This window comes from Nyctereutes procyonoides, unplaced genomic scaffold (genome assembly GCF_905146905.1).
Source record: "Nyctereutes procyonoides isolate TBG_1078 unplaced genomic scaffold, NYPRO_anot_genome, whole genome shotgun sequence".
In the NCBI taxonomy this organism is placed as follows: Eukaryota; Metazoa; Chordata; class Mammalia; order Carnivora; family Canidae; genus Nyctereutes; species Nyctereutes procyonoides.
Window position 1 is genome coordinate 6799317 of NW_026575141.1, and position 21320 is coordinate 6820636.

Consider the following 21320-nt stretch of genomic DNA (forward strand, 5'->3'; position numbering starts at 1 on the left):
GCTGAACCCGTGTTGTTTCAGCAGGCAAAGAACACTTTTTCATTCATTTATTCAGGAAATAATTTCTTGAGCACTTCCTATGGGGCCAGTATTAGTTTCAGCAGGCATGGGGATATGGCAGTAAATACAGTACTCTACTTCAAGGGGTTACATTCTAGTGTTCTTCACTCTAAAGTGAAGTAAGGAAAGTAAATATTTACAAGTGAAGTATTTGAAGAACAAGGCTATGATCCATTAAGTTAACACTTTTGAGAAGTTGAGTTAATTTGGAGACAGATGCGGCAAGATGGAGATTGTTGATGACCTTGATTTGAACAGTCCCATGGGAGTGGCAGAGACAGAGACTGATTTGAGTTAATGAAGAGTGAATCAGAGTAAGTAGAGATAACTCTTTTCCCAAAGGAGAAGTAGAGAAGTGAGCGGAATGCTGGAGGGGCAAATAGGATCAAGGAAGTTTGTTTTGTTTGCTTGCTTTTCAAATTGAGAGAATTTTTTTTTACAATGTGTGTACTTGCTAATGGAAATTATACATTTGAGAGGGTAAAACTGAGGAGGGTGTGGAAAAAGTGGGGAAGAATTCTAGTGGCAAAATTCTGAGACCGTAAGAAGGGCCAGAATCTGGTACACCGTGGAGAGTTGGTCAAAAGGGACCAAGGAGAGGTCAACTATTTTATCTGGGGGAAAGACAGAATTGATGGGTCAGATGCAAGTAGGTTATAAGATTCAGTGATGAGAAAATGAGAACTTTTTTTCTGATTGCTTTTAGTTTTTAGTGAAATAGAAGTCAAGGTCATCAGCCAAGAACGAGAGGCAAAGGGAGGAGGGAGTTTTGAGGGCTTGAGGTAAGAGGAAAATAGGTAAAGCAAATTGTTGGCAGAGAGGGGGAAGAATTTGTTATGGAAACAGAAAAATGCTGGGTGGTGATGAGGTCTGTTTTGAGATTTGTGGTCATAAATTTATTTCAAGAAAATGAAGAATTTTCTTAAAATTCTTTCTTAAAAAGTTTATATGAAATTGAGTAACTCAAGTAAGTGTTCTTTTCCAGTCATTTTCAGCTGTCAGGGTCAAGTGTGAAATAGAAAGTTGAGTTTTATTTTTTTTAATAGTTTATATTTTTAAATTTTTTATTTTTTTAAAGATTTCATTTATTTATTCATGAGAGACACATAGAGAGAGGCAGAGACATAGAGGAAAAAGCAGGCTTCCTGCTGGAAACCCAGTGCAGGACTTGATCCCAGGACCCTGGATTACACCCTGAGTTTAAGGCAGCTGCTCAACCACTGAGCCACCCAGGCGTCCCAGAATGTTGGGTTTTAAACAGAGTTTGGGTTTTGCTAGGTGAATACAATGGAGAAAAAGAGAACAAGGAATGTTTGAGTTACTAAAAATAATGTCTGGAGTAGTAGTTGAGGGGTTTACAGTGAGCCAGTTGCTACAACCCTAAGTGAAATGCAAGAGAGTGATGGAGAAGAGAGTAGATAATTGTTAGAGACTTGCAAATACAATTGTACTTGGCAAAGTCACTTAGATCTGCAACTTAGTGGAAATTATGTCTGGTCAAAGATTCACAGCCTGGCCTTAAGGGGTTTAAAATAATATCATTATAACTATAAATGAACTTACAGTTTTATTTTTTATTCTTAGTACTCCCACCATGCAAAGTCACATATTATCTGGAACAAAGGGAAAAGCACAGCTTATGTATTTGGGGAATAGACGTTATACTAACAGTGATCTAGCAGAAGAGATAATTATAGGTGGAAAATGATCCACAATTGTTTTGTTGAGTAGAGTATGTTTAAGTGGGAAAGCAACAGGCACACTAAGTTGTTTCCCTGCTCTTGTGGAGCAGGGTGTAAATATTTATGGAATACAGACCTCTTTTAATCAGTAGCACAGTTGGGCCTCGGCAAATATGGAGTTCTCTTTCAAATACTTCAAATTGGAGACAAGTATCAGGCAAAATCACTGGCATTAAAATCCTCATATATCAGGTATAAGCAGATATTCTCAGGAATTCATGTACCTGATTTGTGATCAATACAAATGAATGATTTGTATCATCTCTCTTCCTCTTCCTTCTTCTTTTGTAATGACTAAGTAACTAGGAAAATAATAAAATAGTATCTTGGCAAAACCATGGTCCCTTTCTTTTTTTCTTTCTATTAGTAATGATGCTATTATTTTTGTAAAAGCAAAATGTGGCAGAATGTTTTTTTTTTAATTTCATGCACCCTTGCAATCTGCACATTTATTCTTTTCTTAATACAAGAGAAGTTTGTACTGTATCTGTGAATACTGTTCTGTTGCATTTACTGTGGTCTCTTCCTTTTCTGCTTTCTATACATATTACTTTTCTTATAATTCATTTAGTGTCTATATTTTTTCTTTGCATTCACTGTGATTTTCTCAAATGTTTCCTCTAGTCAGTAATTCAGTTTACAACTTTGTCTATTTAGCTCTTTGATCTTAATAATTTATTTATTATTTTATTAAGTGTTATTTTGACCCTTACTTTGTTTCCTTGCTTCTGCAATCTTTCTTTTTGTTTCATTTTGTTGTTTCATCATCTGGTTCTTGAGCCTGTTTAATTGAATTCATATTAAAATAATTTATAGTATAAAGTACTCAGTGAATTTTCTTAAAACTCTTTCATAAAAATTAAGAACCACTAATAAAAAAAGGTGCTCTTCTTGTAATTGCAATTGTTGATTGGATTCGCCTACTTTGAATACCTTTTAAGTCCTTAAAAGGATTTACTGAGGACTTAAATAAATTGTTTAAAATGAACTAAATAGTTAATTAGCTTGGGCTTATATAAAGAAAAATCTATAAATAAATGTCATACAGATATAATTACGTGGTCTTCTGGGATTAAGTGTCAGTTTCACTCATTAAGACATTGGTAGAATCCTTAACCAAGGGAAGCTAAGAGGGTATTTCTAGCTGGTTGTGGCTGATCTCTTCTGTTATCCTCTCAGTTCCCTTGCATTGACTGATCCTCTCCTATGTCCCATGCTAAACCATACAAGCTTATGTTAGCTTGGTCACTTTTAAGACCAAAACCAGATATAATTGTGAAAAATTGTCAGTCTTTCCACCATTGTTTAAAGTTCAGACTTTGATATCAACTCAATTTCTGTAGTTTAGTTATCTGTTCTATTTGACACTATATAGTTACACATGATAGGGATTGCTCCCAAGAGTTGCAGTACCTTTCCAAAGTATAGGTTGCAAGATTTCTTGTCACAAAATGTCTTCCCTTTCTTTACTGTTGTGGAAGAGGTTTAAAAGCTTTCTTTGCGTGGGTGGGAAGGGACTAATTTTCCATCTGGATGCCACCTGTAAGAGTTCACACCTTTTCTCAGAAGAAATTTAATCTATAACAGCAAGCTATTTCTTGTTCTTTTAAGCAAAATGAATCTCCATTCTCTAGGAGTTAAGTGTAAAGATTCTTTATGAGTTGTTTTCCTAGGATGTTATTTTTATAGAATCAATGCCACTTGTTTTTAAAATTTGTTTAACAAGAAGAAAAGTCAACAATCAGTTATAAATTTCCCCATACTCATGAGGGACAGTTTTAAGGAAGTATTTGGTGGTGAAATTGAATTTGATTATGTATTTGCTTATTATCTAGCCTGTCTGTCAACTCACTCCAAGCTAATTAGAGGACTAAAAAGTTAAATATCTATGACATAGCAATGAAACAGTGAATCCATTAGAGCAATATTTTTCAAACCATGTTTGAAGGCTATCTGTGCTAGAATCACCAGGGAAGTGTTAGAAGACATATCCTTGGACCCTAATTCCAGGCCTATTGTAGACCTCTGAGGATTTGGGTTAAGATCATGAAGTATTTGGGAACAATAGTATTAATATTAATAGTATTAGAAGTTGTATGTAAGATAATCAGAAAAAATAGGCTTTATTAAAAAATTTAGAAAAGCTTCAGGATGAATTTATATCTGCACAAAGAACAATGTATAAACTACCACATTAATTATGCTTTCAATGTTTTAAAATCACTTCTGGTTAAAACCCAAGGTTTTTGAACAAATTCCTAAGGGACTATCTTATAGAAGGGATTGAGAATTAGGAGGCTATCCTATTTAGGGAAGCAATGAAAATTACAAAGATGAACAAACATCTTATCACCCACGGATCAAATTGCTAAAGAATATAGTTTCTGGGCAGAGCTGTCCACGGTAGTGGTTTCCTGAGTCCTGTCTCAAGTACCCACTGCCAAGAATAGCTGTCTTTGTTCAGGAGGAAGATACTGCATGGACATTCTCCTGGCTCTTAAGTTGCTTATCTGGGATAAGTACACTGATGGTGGAAAAAAAAATGTGGACATTTCCCAGCTGGGCATGAGGGAGAGATTGCCCTGGTGCTGCCAGTGACTCAGAATTCTGTTTATCCTCAAACTGAATTTACACCTACACTTCACCTTACCTGTGGGTGTGCTCGGCTGTATTGCTTTGACAATCCATTTTGTCACAGCCTCAGCAAGTACATGATAGGGATTTAGTAATGGTTGTAGGGATTTATTTCCACTTCTCAGACCTTTATTGAGGTATGGTTTACATTTAATAAAATGTACCCGTTCTAAGTATAGAATTGGATGAGTTTTGACAAGTGAATACATTTGTGTAACTACCACCACAGTCAAGACATAGAATACTTCCATCACCCAAAAACATTCCCTCATGTCATTTTGCTGTCAGCTCTATCTCCTCCCATCCATGGCCCTGGGCAACCACTGATCGGTTTATCTGTCATTATAGATTTGTTTTGCTTGTTTTAGAATTCCATATAAATGGAATGATACAGTATGCATATCTTCTTTTGCTCAGTAAAGTATTTTTGAAATTGATCCATGTCATTGCATGTATCATGGTAAAATAGCCAGTTTTTTTTCTTTATTGCCTATTTCTTTTTACTACTGAGTAGTATTCCATTGAATGGATGCATCACAGTTCGGTTATCTGTTCCTTTGTTGATGGGTAGTTAGGTTGTTTTCCAGAGCTTTGGCTACTATGACTAAATTGGCTGTGGGTATTTTTGTAGGATAGGGTTTAATCACTCTTGGGATTGTCAGGTCATATGGTATACGTTTTACTTTATAAGATTCTGCCTTACAAAGACATTGAACCATTTTTGCTTTGACACTAGCATGGTGTGAGATTTCCACTTGCTCTAGTATTTTTTACTTTTAGCTATTGTAGTGGGTTTGTAATGATATTTTACTATGGTTTAAATTTGCACTTTCCTGTTAACTAGTGTAGTTGTGCATTCTTTGGTTACTTAGTGGCCATTTATGCATCTTCTTTTACAAAGTATGTTCAAATCACTTGACAATTTTTATTTTTTTATTTTTTTAAAGATTTATTTATTTATTTATGATAGACAGAGAGAGAGAGAGAGAGAGAGAGAGAGAGAGAGAGAGAGAGGCACAGGAGGAGGGAGAAGCAGGCTCCATGCTGGGAGCCCGACGTGGGACTCAATCCCAGGACTCCAGGACCGCGCCCTGGGCCAAAGGCAGGTGCTAAACTGCTGAGCCACCCAGGGATCCCCCACTTGACAATTTTTAAAATGAGTTTTTGTCTTCTTGTTAAGTTGTAGGTTATTAAATTCTATTAAATATATTATATTCATATATACCCCTGACACCACTTTATATATATATATTTATATTTATATTTATATTTATATTTATATTTATATTTATATTTATATTTATATTTATATTTATATTTATATTTATCTATGTGTGTGAGTGCATATATATGTGTATATAATTAGAAATAATAAAATAAAAAATATATACAAATGTAAATAATTAATATATATATATATATTTCATCCCAGTTCCCCCTGATTTGTGGCTTTTCTTTTCATTTTCTTAATGGAGCTTTTGAAGATCAGATTTTAATTTTAGTGTAGTTCACTTTTGGAGTTTTGCAAGTTGTTCTCTTTAGGAGACTTTTAGTTTTACATTTAGGTCTATGATCCATGTTGAGTTAATTTTGTGTATGATGTGAGGAGAGATCAAAGTTCATTTATTCACGTGCATATCCAAATGTTCTACATCATTCATTGAAAAAATTTCTTTCTCTGTTGAATTACCTTGGCACTTCATTGAAAGTTAATTGATCAAATATGACTCTATTTCTGGACATTTTGTTCTCTTCCGCTGTTCATATATCCACCTTTACAGCAATATTACACTGTCTTAAATATTGGAGCATTATTGTGAGTCTTCAGTCAGATAATAAAAGTTCTTCAACTTATATTAAGTTCTCCAAAGTGGTTCTAGTTATTCTAGGTGTTTTATATTTTTATGTATATTTTATAATCAATATATAGGTTTCTATGGAAAAGCTTCCTAGGGTTTTTTTGGAAGTAGTTTTTTTTTCAGTAAAATATATATAACAAATTTTGCCATTTTGCCCATTTTTAAATATACAATTCAATGGCATTAATTACATTTACAATGTTGTACAGCCATCAGCAGTATTTCCACAAATTTCCAGCACCCCAAGTAAAAACTTTGTACCCATTAAGCAGTATTCCCAGTATTCCCCAGCCCCTGGTAATCTCTCTCTCTCTCTCTCTCTCTCTCTCTCTTTTAAAAGATTTTATTTATTTGTTCATGAGAGATGCAGAGAGATAGGCAGGGAAACAGGCAGAGGCAGAAGCAGGCTCCTTGCTGGAAGCCTGATGCAGGACTTGATCCCAGGACCCTGGGACCATGACCTGACCTGAAGGCAGATGCTTAACCACTGAGCCACCCAGGTGCCCCCCTGGTAATCTCTTACCTACTTTCTGTCTCTATGAATTTGTCTATTCTAAATATTCCATATAAATGTAATCATACCATATTTGTCCTTTTCTGTCTGATGTATTTCATTTAGCAATAATGTTTTCAAGATTCATTCATCTTGTAGCATGTGTCAGAATGCCATTCCTTTTTATGGCTGAATAATATTCCATTGTATATACCATATTTTGTTCATCCATTCATCTGTTGAGGGACACTTGAGTTGTTTCTACCTTTTGGCTATGCTTAATAATGCTGCACTAAACATTGAGATATATGTATCTGTCTGAATCCTTGCTTTCAATTATTTTAGGTATATATCTAGGAGTGGAATTTCTGGGCCATGTGGGCCTGCTGGGAATTCAATTGAGATTATGCTGAATTTGTAGAATAATTTGGAGTGAATTGCTATCTTAATCTTAAAAACATTGAGTCCTCTAATCTAGGAAAATGGTATATATCAGTCTTAGCTTGGGCTGTCATTACAAAATATCATAGATTAGATGGCTTAAAAAATAAATTAATTTTCTTACAGTTTCAGAGGCTGGGAAGTTCAAAGTCAAGGTGCTAGTAGAGTAGATTTCATGGTAAGGCTGCTTCTCTCTTGACTTGGAGGCAGCCACCATCTTGCTGTGTGCTTACATGACCTCCTCTTTGTGTATGGAGAGAGAGAAACAAGCTCTCTTATGTCCTTTCTTTTAGGGCACTAATTTCATCATGAGGGTCCCACACTCATGATTTCATATACCTTTTCTGCCTCCCAAAGTTCCCATCTTAAAATACTATCACATTGGGAATTAGGGATTACAGATATGAATTTTAGTGGAGTACAATTCAGTCTTCAGCAATATCTACATCTAAATCTTGTTTAATTTTCCTCAGTAATATTTTGTGGTTTTAAGAGTACTACCCATGCACACATTTTAAATTTATTCCTTATATGTTATGGATTTTGGTGCTATTATAAATGTATTATCTGTTTCATTTTCAATTGTTTGTTGCTTCTATATAAAAATACAAATGGCTTTTGTCTATTGATCTTGCATCCTGTAACCTTACTCAATTAACTTATTTATTCTAGTGGCTTTTTTTTTTTTTAAGATTCTTAAGCTATTCTATATACCCAATCAGGTTGTTTGTGAGTATTTGCTTTGATTCTCCCTTTCCTTTCTGTTTGCCTTATTTTCCTTTCCCCCCTGTGCCTATTGCACTGGCCAAGACCTCCTGTACAATCAATCTTCAATGGAACTGACATGAGTAGATATCCTTGCCTTGTTCCCAGTCTTATGGAAAGAGCATGCAATCTTCTACTATTAAGTGTGATATTAGCTGTAGGGCATTTGATTTGCATTTTTATATTTGTAGCTAATATGATCAGCTTATTGGCTACATAGGCCTTTTCCTCACCCAGATTCTGGAATCGGTGATTATGGTAGCTTCAGGCTCCTTAACCTTGTTTCAATTAGGGAAGCTCTTACTTACGTATTTTGTATATTGAGCTCCTGCATAATATTTTATTTTCAAGGTTCCATGGCTAAAAATAAGTTTAAAATTACTGGCATAATGTCATGCTATTGACTTTTATTGAAGTTCAAAGCAGCCACTGAACCTCATTGATGAAAATACTGTGTATTATGAAACTCAATTTTCCTTGAAGAAAGGCCCAAAAGATAAACTCTTACTGGAATTTAGTACCAAGACCCTTAGAATTAGTATATGAAAATATTATAGATCTGCTTTGTAAAGTACTGAGTATTGCTTAATTGATTGTATTTTCATTTTTGCCTTAGTCTTATGGAAGCTCAGAGCTAAATTTTGTGTATAATGAAATGATTTTTATATTTACATTATCTTTCCCAGTGCTTTGATGTGTTTTGATTTATTTTAACAATCTTAATCTATTTATGTCTTTTGTTGTAGGTCAACTCAAATCCTCTTAGAAAGGATTTCAAAGTATAAATAATTATCTCTTTTTGAATTAACAAAAAATCCAGTTCATAAAAGGACCTACCTTTTAAATATTTAATTGGAATAAATACCTACCTTTAAGAGGCTTAATGGAAAGCTATAAATGGAAAGTCTTTAGGCTTGGGAACATAGTCTTTTATTGGCTTTGGAAGATAAGCTTCCAAAGAAACAGCTGGAATGGTGTTCATGGTGAAGTGAAGCTAAAATGGTTATGATTTAAAACAAAACAAAGCAAAAACCAGAGACCTGCTGTTTTCTTCTGTAATTCAAGAGGCATGGTTGAATGTCCTGAAAATAACTGAATAATGAAACACTAAAGATTCACAATGCCTTGGGTATCTGAGTGATGTGGTAAGACATAGTTGTGGGAAAATTGCAGGCCATTTCAGTCTATCCTTGTGCTGAAGAAAATAGTTTACTTTTCTGTGACAATAATTAGAACAATACAAAAATTTAAATTATAGTAATTATTGATATTTGTACCACCTACTGTAATCACACATGAGCATATTTGTGCATTTTAATGCTAATTATAGATGTCTTGACCTAAGAGAGAGATAGAGTGAGAATTGCTTTATAAAGAATTCTCTGCCACCCTAAGTACTTAATTTTTATATGTAATTATTTGGGGGAAATGAAGTAAGCTTTACTTTAAAAACATTCCTAAGTGTGTATATTTTAGTATTAAAGTATGCCTCTAATGTTTGAAAGTAATACCATGTGCCAAGTTCAATCCAATTACTTTACATGTATATTTCATATTTCTTACCATAATTTTCAATAATTCTGTGGGAACAATTGCACTTATGCCCATTTTATAGATGATAAACTGAGCTTAGAGAAGTTTAGTAAATTGCCAAGGGTCATAGTTAGTAAAAGGTAAAACCAGAATTTAAACCATTACTGTGTTTGGAAGGAATTTAGCTGTAAAAGTAGCTTACACAAACAAAACCTTTTTTTTTCTTACAAGCTATCTGAGGGTAGGAGTTTGCTGGCATTGGTTTAGTTGCTTAATGATGCTATTTTATCCTCTGTTTCACTATCATTGGTAAGTTGACTTTTCATTTTTATACTTTTTGCTTCATAAAATGTACAATGCAGGCCCAGGCATCATATATTCAGGGCAAGAAAAAGGGAGAAGTGACAATGCCAGCCAGAGCTGTGTCACCTGGGAAGTCTTGGCTCCAAGAGAAACAGGGAAAGTAAGCTTTAGTGTTCCCCACTACAGAAGAAGGTGGCTGGGACCTCAGAATGCGTCTTTGGTTGATCAAATTACAGTGTTTGACACAATGAATATTACATGATGCCAATGCTGTCATGTTAGAGCTAGTGGAATTTGATTATGTGTAAATTTTAAAGAGATAAAGAAGAGTATTTCACTTCTACTGAAAGTTTTAATTCAATTTTCTAGAAGAGGCTTTTGGAATACTTTTCTCTGCCTTTTGTCTCCCATTTTTGTGGTACCATATTATCGTTTCTAAGCATATTATTGGAGTAGATTCAATAGTGTATATCCTGCCAGAGTGTATGAGGGTAGCAAGAAAGGGGTGGGAACCTGGCCCCTATTCTGGCTTACAATTTATTTATTTAAAAAATACATATTTCATTTTTAAGAATTAATTTGAACTTATTTAAATATAGCAAGTTTTTTTAAGTTTTTATTTTCAAATAAGTTAATGTACAGTGTTATATTAGTTTCAGGTATATGATATAGTGATTCAACAATTTCATATGTCACTCAGTGCTCATCATAAGTGTACTCCTTAAGCTCCATCACCTGTTTCACCCATCCCCTCACTCGCCTCTTCTCTGGTAACCATCCATTTGTTCTCTATAGTTAAGAGTCTGTTTCTTGGTTTCTCTCTCTCTCTCTCTTTTTTCCCTTGCTCATTTGTTTCTTAAATTCCACATATGAGTTAAGTTATATGGTATTTGCTTTTCTCTGATTGATTTATTTAGCTTAGCATTACACTCTCTAGCTCCATCCATGTCATTGGAAATAACAAGATTTCATACTTTTTTATGGCAGAATAATATTCCAAGACAGATAGATAGATGATAGATAGATAGATAGATAGATAGATAGATAGATAGATAGATCGACCTCCCATCTTTGTCCATTCATCAATCAATGGGCACTTGGGCTGCTTCCAAATCTTGGATGTTATAAATAATGCTGCTATAGACATAGGTGTATGCATCCATTTGAATTAGTGTTTTTGATTTCTTTGAATAAATACCCAGTAGTGTGGGTAGAAGTACTACCTAGAGTAGTTCTATTTTTAGTTTTTTGAGGCTCAATGGTTGCAACAGTTTGCATTCCCACCAACAGTGCAAGAGAGTTCCTTTTTTCTACATCCTTGCCAATGCCTGTTATTTCTTGTGTTTTTTATTTTAGCCATTCTGATGTGTGTGAGGTGATATCACATTGTAGTTTTCATTTGCATTTTCCTGATGATAAGTGATGATGAGCATCTTTTCATGTGTCTGTAGGACGTCTGTATGTCCTCTTTGGAGAAATGTCTGTTCATGTTGTCTACTCATTTTTAAATTGAATTATTTGCTTTTGGGTATTGAGTTGTATCAGTTCTTTATAAATTTTGGATAATAGCCCTTTATTAGATATTTTATTTGTAAATATCTTCTCCCATTCTATAGATTGCCTCCTAGTTTTGTTGATTGTTTCCTTCGCTGTGCAGAAGCTTTTTATTTTGATATAGTCCCAATAGTTTATCTTTGCTTTTGTTTCCCTTGCCTCAGGGACTATCTAGAAAAAAGTTGCTATAGCTGATGTCAGAGAAATTACTACCTGTGCTCTTTTTGGGATTTTTATGATTTCAGGTCTTACATTTAGGTCTTTAATGCTGGTTTACAATTGAGTGGAGAGATAAGGCAAACATGTATCATAGTAGAAAGGGTACTACAACATGACTAGAGGTGCAGATTTCATATTATGATATTATCAAAGGCATAAAAAGGGGATAAACTTGGATAAGTATGTATTGTTAATAGAATTTATGATGGTAACAAAAAAGCAGAGTAATAATTTATCATTTTTTTAACCTCTAACTTACTATCAGAATAGCCTAAACAATAACAAAAAAGTAAAAACCAAAACAAAACAGAGCCAGAAAAGGTAAGTACCATATGATTTCACTCAGATGTAGAATTTAAGAAACAAAACCAATGAACAAAGAAAGAGAGAGAGAGACAAAGAAAGAGACTCTTAACTATAGAGAATAAACTAATGGTTACTGGAAGGGAGGTGATAAGGAAATGGGTAAAATAGGTGATGAGGATTAGGGAGTGCACTTGTCATGAAGAATACTGAGTGATATATGAAATTGTTGAATCACTATATTGTGTACCTGAAACTAATATAACACTGTACATTATACTGGAATTAAAATAAGACTTAATAGATTAAAAGTTTGTAAAAAATTAATGAGGAAAAGTTAATACAGTTAAGGAAATCTCACTGAAATTAATAGCTGTTAGTAAGGTTATAGTTTGTGTTGGTTAATTACCCTGGTTAGCTTTATATTATTTTGCCTTAAGAGCCTCAATATGATCTCTTCATTTAGGAAGGGTTAATATTATTAGGGTAGTGACCAAATACCCATCTTCATGTCTGGTACCTCTGGAAATTTTTATAAATAGTTTTATATGTTACAGAGAGTTTGCATGGGGTCATTCATTCATTCTAACAATCGTAGATTGATGCACAGTCCATGCTAGGAAATATTTCCAGCCCCAGAGCTACAGACCTCATGATTCTTTTCTTCAGGGGCTTGTGATTTAGGAGGAAGATGTCTTCCAATGCCCATTCTGCTCCCTCATTTTATGAACCTATGGCCAACATTATGCAAAACTTAATTTGACTATTACAGTGAATTGCCTGCTTAAATTAGGCAAAAAATGTAAAATGAGCAGTTAATCAGACACTCAAACTGCATGTTTAAACTGACATATAACTATATATGTTCCTGCCACTATATAAAATATAGAATTATTTATGGTAACTATAATTCTTCCTTCCCATGCATATTAAGAATTTACTGACTAATGCTGTTAAACTGGACCAAAAGATCTGGAAATTACTAACTCACTTAAAAAATACAGTTTTATTGTCAGAAGGACTCATATAAGTATACCTAGAAAGAATACCTAGCACATCATAGGTACATAATTAATAATTTGTTGAGTAAATGTTACTGAATGAAAGGAAATACATCATTGTTTCTCTGTAGAACTGTATTTTCCAAGAGTTGGTAGGACTTTTCTAAAAATTCATCCACTTATAAAGAGGTAGACATTTTAGAAAAGTTATAGTTTGTGTTGGTTAATAAGTTTAGTTGGGTTCAAATTATAGTGCCTTAAGAGCTTCTATAGCAACTTTCCTGGAAATACTTAAAGTGGTATGTGAAAGGCTTCTTGTGGTGCATCAAAATCCTCTTTTAAACTGACAAGTTGTTTTGATGTCCTTTGGACAAAATGACATAATGTCATTTCTTGTGGAGAGAAATGTGCTAGCTGGCAATTGTATCCTTGCTGCAAGGTTTTGATGGAAGTGTTTTGTTATAGTAGCTTGGTATATATTCTTTGACTTTTAGTTTAAACAGCTCAGTGCAGCTGTGTTGGCAGTTCTTCAAATGAAGGACTTTAGTGTCTTTTAAGTTTGAAACACCCCAAATTTTGAAAGCTCTGTGATAAGACAAGGGTGAACCACCCATTAACTTATTTTTCTGTATTATCGTTTCCTTTAAATCATAAGCCTATTTCCACATACTTGGTAATTTAAAAATTGGAATGTGTGCCTACCACCATGGGTAGAGAGAAGAAATTTATTTATTATAGGTATCATAACTTGATAAGAAATCAGTTTAACTCTTTGGCTGCTTTATCAGCTCAAGGTCCATGTTGGAGCTGCAACTGTGAACGAGACCAACTTCTTACCCTTAAAGAACTTAATATTTAATATGCAGAAATCATGGTAGGTGCTGCCACAGGACCAGGCACAGAGCTGGGTGGGTGCACAGGAGGAAACCACCCAAGCCAAGGGGCAGGTGATCAAGGAGACCTTTAGTGTCTGTGTGGCAGCAGCAAGGAAATGATTTCATATAGCAAAGAGGAAGTTTTTTTCCCCACGTAATTAAAAGCTATAATACCCTTCTAGTGAAGCTAGATTTCAAATGTAGAAATAATTTTGAATATGAAGGGCAGAGCCCTTCAGAGCTCAGACTGGAGCCTAGTTTCTAGATTCAAATTCTCACTTTGCCACTTACTAGCTCTAGGGACTTAAGCAAGACACTTAATTTCTCTTATGCTACAGTTTCTCACTTGTAAAATGGGGATGATGACACTAACTCACAATGTTAAATGATATTTAACGTTTATAAAAGGATTAGAACAGTGTCTGGCATAGCAAGTACTGTATGTGTTTGTTAAATATTGTCGTAGAGATACAAAAGCATTTAAGCACAGTTAAGGATTTGTCTGTGACCTGTGATATAACATATGTCTTCTGTGCTCTTCCAAGTCAATACAATTAATTCTAGTGAGCTGAAGCTCCTGTAAAATGGTATTGGGAAATGGGTTAAACATTGATTTGCTATGATCTAGTCTTATTTAGGTAAATTGTTTATGTATAATAATTTATATTATATTGTGTATATATGTATGTGTATTAATAATTTTGAACATTTTTCAAGAGATCTGAATAAGAAATATAAAAGTCTACATAGCTTCTTAAAGTCTAATACATTTATGACAGCAGAAACAGTAATTATTATGCAGAAAAAAGTGAAAACATGAGTTTTAGTAATTTTAAATATCAATTAACTTGTATCATTGTTTTAAGGACATACTGTAACTTTAAGAATTAATTCAACTGCAATAATATATGATAGAAAGATAAGAAAAACTTCCTTTTCTTTGATTGCTGGAGCAGATTATGATAATAATAAATGAGACTTGACTTTTGTACATTTAATCCTCATAAAAAGGAAAAAGATTTTTTAAAAAAGATTTTATTTATTTATTTATTTATTTATTTATTTATTTATTTATTTATTCATGAGAGACACAGAGAGGCAGAGACATAGACAAAGGGAGAAGCAGGCTCCCTGAGAGGAGCCCAATGTGGGACTCAATCCCAGGACCCTGGGATCACAACCTAAGCCAAAGGTAGACGCTCAACCACTGAGCCACCCAGGTGCCCCAGAAATAGATATTTTTGAAAAGTAGGTAGAGCATTCTAAGAAAGAACCTTTCAATACTTTTAATTACTAATAAAGCCAAATCATAGTTCTGCTCTTTAGACATTTAACACACCTAGAAGATAAATATTTACTTTGAGATCACAATAAAGTAGTGAACTTAAATATATGACATGAAACCATAAAACTTCTAGAAGAAAACACATGATAAACTCCTTGAAATTGGTCATGGCAGTCATCTTTTTGGACCTGACTCCAAAAGCAGAAAAAGCAAACATAAACAAATAGGACTACATGAAATGAGGAAACCTCTGCACAGCAAAGAAAATCATCAACAAAATGGAAAGCCAGCTTACTGAATTGGAGAAAATATTTGCAAATCAAATATCTGATGAGGGGTTAATATTCCAAAATATATAAAGAACTCATATAACTCTATGACAAAAAGACAAACAATCCAATTAGAAAATGGCAAAGGACCACTATAGATCTTTTCTAAAGTAGACATACAGATGTCCAACAGGCATGTGAAAAGATGCACTACATCACTAATCATAAGAGAAATACAAATCAAAATAACAATGAGATAACCTCATGCTTGTTACATGACTATTATCAAAAAGACGAGATATAAGAGATGTTGGCAAGGATGTGGTTTAAAGGATGTTTTTGTGCCACTGCTGGTAGAAATGTAAATTGGTGCAGCTACAATGGAAAACAGTATGGAAGTTTCTAAAAAAATAAAAGAAGAACTACCATATGATCCAGCAATTCTACTAGGTAGTTACCCAAAGAAGATGGAAACACTAATTTGAAAATATATATACACCCCTATATTCATTGCAGCATTATTTACAATAGCCAAGATACGGAAACAACCCAAGTGTCCACCAATAGATGAATGGATAAAGAAGATGTCATACTTTTTTATACAATGGAATACTACTCAGCCATAAAAAGAAGGAAATCTTGCTGTTTGCATCAACATGGATGGACCTTGTTGAATGAAATAAATCAGAGAAAGAAATGATATATTATTTAACTTATATATGCAATCTAAAAAAGAACACAAATGGGAAAACAAAACAGAACTAATCTCACAGATACAGTGATCAGAACAGTGGTTGCTAGAGGGAAGGGAATGGTCAAAATGGGTGACAGTAGTCTATAGGTACAAACTTCAAATTATAAAATAAGCAAATTGTGGGAATGTAGTATTCAACCCAGTGACTGTAGTCAATATTACTGTCATGCATTTTTGAAAATTACCAAAAGAAAAAATTCCTAAAAATTCTTATTACAAGAAAAATATTTTTAATAACTTTATATGTGGTAATAGATGGTAGGTAGACTTACTGTGGTATTCATTTCCCAGGGTATACAAATATTGTATACCTGAAACTAATACAGTGCTATATGTCAATTGCATCTCTTTTTAAAGAGTTTGATTTTTTTTTAATCATCCTGGCCAGTGGGGAAATTATCAATCACCAGTAGGTTCTTAGGTTAAAGGCTGAGATGATTTTAGTTTGTGGATGTTGATCCAAAATTTGCCTGCAGAAAGCCACTTAGTGACTTACTCAAGCTATTGAGCTTGGGACCCTATGGAAAAAGCCATACTGTGGACTTCATGTGGGTGGCAAGGAAATGGGAAAGGTATATTAAATTGGCAAAATAATGCTGAAGTAGTTTGCTTGTGCTTCTTAAAACTCCCATTTGTATCAGTGAACTCAGCAAATTATCTTTAAAAGATTTTCCCCCCTGTGTGTGTGTGTGTGTGTGTGTGTGTGTGTGTGTTGCAGGAGAAGAGTTTGTGAAAACTGGGAGGAAGATGATTAGGGAAGTTTTAACTAGATAAAAGGAGGAGACATGGGCAAGGAAATAACATATCATAGGAGCTAAGTGGTATATCAGCCTGAAAAATCTAACATCATTTTTAGAGATTAAACAGGTTATATTATAATTCCTACTCCTAAATGAAGCATTCACTTTAATGACAAAATCATTCCTTTCTAGCCTTATCTTTTCAAAGCAGTAAGTTCATTAAAAATAAACTTGATCCTATAGCTAATAGGGAGCCAGGGTAGATTTTTGGTCAGGGTAATAACAGGTCATTATTTTTGTTATTCATAGAGTATTTATTTGTTTTTCTTCTACTGAATCCTGAGCCAACTATGTTTCCCAGGCTGCTTGGGGAGGTATAGGGAAAGCAACATACATGAGAGATGTGAAAGAAAGAAATATGGGAGGAGGAGATGGCTTTTCCACATGGCAAAGAGGATGAGAAAGGCCACCATCAGGCAAAAGACCCCCATGGCTTCCAGAATGTCATAGGAGATAAACTGTTGCTTCAGAGAAGGGTTCTGGGCATAACCAATGATGATGTTCCCAAACACAGTCCCAATCCCAGCCCCAGAGCCAATCACCCCAATGAGTTTGGTGGCTGGGTCAATGTTCCTTGAAATGGTGCCATTTTGGGAGCTGCTAATGGGGATAAGTGAAGTCAGAGGAGGTGGCTGCCAGGCTACTCAGGCACTCATCTGTCAGTGTTGGTCCTTTTAGCACCACTGCAGAGAGTGGTAGTCTCAGCAGCAGGGAGGTGATCCCAAACAGGGAGGGGATGGAGATAAACTTGTTGTGGGCATACATTTTCATGGTGTGTAGAGAAGACAGAGAGGGGAAATCTCAGACTCTTATGATTAACCATGATTTAGTGGCATGATTAATCGAAAGGAAGAGAAATTGAGACATTAAACCTTTTTGGGAGGTTGTTTCAGTAAATCAGGTATGAGTAATGACCATTTAGATTATATGGCCCACTGGGAATAGAAGAGAAATATGAATTGAAGAGGCATTCTGAATATCTAATGACAAGATTTAAGAAGCTAGGGTAGAGTCTTCCAAGAGGGGAATGTCTAGTAGTGTCTTGTATATTTGAGAATATAAATAATTAAAGTTGTCACACCTATAAATGTGGTAATTGAAACTATAAAGCCTATAGAACTCTTTGTGAGGAATCAAGGGCACAGGCAAGAATTAAGCTGTGTGCAGAAATTCTAAAGAAAAAGAGACTAAAAATCACTCTAGAGTAAGTAAATCCTAAAACCGTCAGTGTTTACCATCTGAAGTACACCAAGAGAAAGGCTGACCACTATAGAGATGGGCTCATTTGAAACAAAAACATCTTGTTACTTTGAGGTTAAAGTATATAAGGGAAATATAGTAGCATTGAATTCACAAAATTAATCTTTTCTATTAGCTATTTGCTTGTTTATTGTTGGTCTTCCTCTAGAGCATAATAAGCTCTGTGAGAGGAGGTACTATGTCTCTTTGTTCATGATTATATATCAAGCTGCTAGGAAAGAAATTGATAAATATTTGTTGAATGAACAAATGGGTCAACAGTTGCTCACTCAGATCTTTAGTGGAAGATAAAGTCTGCCTAACCCTAAAACCAAGGTTTGCCCAAGTCAAGAACAAAATGGATCCTAGAGCAGTGCTGTCCAATAGAGTGTGATAAAATGTTGTATACAGGAGCCACTGGCCCCACATGTGGCTGTTGAGTACTTGAATAAGGAACTGAATTTTAAATACTATTTAAAATTTTAGTTAACTTAATGTGTTAAGTGAACAGTGGCGACTGTTTTAGACAGCACAGGTATATAGAAAGACTTTACCAGTTAGGAAAACCTGCCTGCTCTGGGTAGATGTAATCTGTGCCAGAACAGAGGCTTTATCGGGATATAATCAGACTGAGAGGATTAGCTGTTGGGTTGTTTTTATTATTCTTTAGCCCAAGGGACAAGAGGAGTCTGCCAAGCTCATATGAAGTCTAGGCCAGTTCACCAGGGAAGTAGACCAAAGGAGCGTTTGAGGCCAAAGCCCTAGTTAATAATAAGGTTGTATTTACTCTGAACGTCTTTATGAACATAACTGTTAGGGAACCTGCTGTGCATGGAAGAGGCTTCTGTAGATGACTAGAAAGAATTCAGGATTTAGGGATTTTGGTTACCTTTCTTTATGCCATGATAAACATTAATTGCATTTGATTATTAAAAGAGGGAGAAAAACTCTTAACTTAGAAAACAAACTGAGGGTTGCTAGAGGGGGCTAGTGGGCTAATTGGGTGATGGCCATTAAGGAGGGCACCTGATGTGATGAGTGCTGGGTGTTATACGCAACTGATAAATTATTGAACACTATATCTAAAACTAATGATGTACTAGAAGTTGGCTAGTTGAATTTAAAATAAAAAAATAAATTAAAAAAAGATGGGGTAGGCCTATATAATAATAGACTCAAAACACGCAGGCACCCAAGAACTCATAGAATTGAAAAACAACATTTTTTGAATATGAAAGTACAGCAAATGATAAAAAAACATATATTTAAAAATATTTGTTAAATTATAGAAATATTTATCATACTACATTTATCTAATTTATATTAGATTTTGAAATGTTCTAAAATGGTAAGCTTTTATCAGGCTTACCTGGTTAGTTACAGCTAGCATAGCAAATATTAGAATTATGCTGATTTCCTTGAGCTTCCTGTGACTAGGCTTTGGGAGGAGGTGGAATTTGTTCAGGAGTGATTTTGCCTTGTACTCAGAATTCACCCATAATAATACATATCAATATCATATTTTGAACTGTGTGTAGGAGCAGATGTTTGGCATGTTTTCAGGCTACTTTTGGGAATAGTTTCTGTTGAAGAAAGCAAAATACACTTCAGATCCATTCACATAATTTATGAAAGTGAATAGGGATTTCTCATAAAGGAAGAATGCTGGACAGACTATTATATTTAGCAAGATAAAGTGTGCTGTGTGCAAATTCCCAAAGTCAGCCAGTATAGCAGAGGACAAACAGATATTAATACATTCCAGGGGAAGGAGATTAGTTCTCTAGAGAGCAAACATGCAACAAAATAGAAGATTCTCTTAGGGTTTTCTGAACATTTAGATCATCTTCCTGAGACTAACCATTTGTTTTCATTGTTTTTATAAGAGAAAATCTTTTGCAAGAACCTACTTTACACCAAAGAAAAATGTTTAAATATTGGAATCTTAAGGTTGGGAGGGACTTTCAAAGATTAGTTCCCACCTATCTTATGCTTGAATTACTGTTGCAAAAGCTGTGCCAAGGATCTTCCAGTCAGGGCTTTAATATATCCTGGAGAAAGTGGTTAGTAGCTCTATCCTTTGAGAACTGAGCCATTTCATCTTTGGAGAACTCTTGACACTGAATTACTTTAACAGAATCTAATTCTGCTGCTTTATGCTTTCCATTCATTTGTCCTCCTTGTAACAAATTTTATGATGATCTCTCTATTCTCACCCAAGACATTGAGTAAAATGTTACAACAAATGGAACCTAGGACAGAATCCTTCTATGATGCTCGACACCTAGAACCAGATTGATATGGTTCCATTAATTACCACCCTCTGGATATAGCTGTTGAAACTGTTTGTGACTAATATGCCTTCTTATTCATGCACTCAGCTTATTTACTTACCTTCTAATTTTTTTCCCATTAAAGTTTTTAGGGCATTTGAACATGATTATCAGATCTCCAAGGCTAAATGTGCCTGATTCCTTCAAGAATTTCTTGAATGTTAATTGATTTGTTGATTTGATTGTTTGTATGTCTCAGATTACCCCTGAATGTATCCAGTTTGTCTATATTTATACCTCAGTACTTTGAGGCTGGTCTTGGTAGCACAGAAACAAATGGAGCTTTTGATATTCTTCATATAGATTCTCCTTTCCCCCTCCCTTCTTCTTCCCTTTTCCCCCTCTCCATGCCCTCGCCTCCCTTTCTTTCTTTTTCCCTCCCCTTTTCTCCCACTGATTCTACACTATTTTATTCATTCATTCAATAAATATTCTTTCTACTGTTGATTTATATTAACCTTTCTAAAGACTAACATATCTAAACATGGATTGCTACTAAAGTGTTGCAGCTGTTCATTCTGTACAAGACTACTGTCCTTTTGGACTTAATCACCTCGTTTAAAGTTTACTTCAAAACTTTTCATTTTATTATTTTAGCCCTTTCTTCTCACCTGTCAGCCTCTCTTTCAATCCTAATTGAGTCATCTAATATGGTCACTTTCCCTTTTACAAATTTTATGATGTCCTCTTCTGTTCTCACCAGGACATTGAGTAAAATGTTGAAACAAATGGAACCTAGGAAAGAATCCTTCTATGATACTCGAAACCTGGAACCAGACTGATGTTGTTCTATTAATTAGCACCCTCTGGGTATAGCTGTTGAAACTGTGTCTAATCTGCCTTACTATTCATGCACCT

At 34.6% G+C, this 21320-nt stretch overlaps 1 protein-coding gene and 1 pseudogene across 3 annotated transcripts in view; one reads left to right on the forward strand and one right to left on the reverse strand.

Annotated features, from left to right (window-relative positions):
• The window catches only part of GRM8 (glutamate metabotropic receptor 8), a 745814-nt gene that overhangs the window by 243627 nt on the left and 480867 nt on the right, over positions 1-21320 (forward strand). The window lies entirely within an intron of this gene.
• On the reverse strand, positions 580-17670 carry LOC129498117 (ATP synthase F(0) complex subunit C2, mitochondrial-like; annotated as a pseudogene).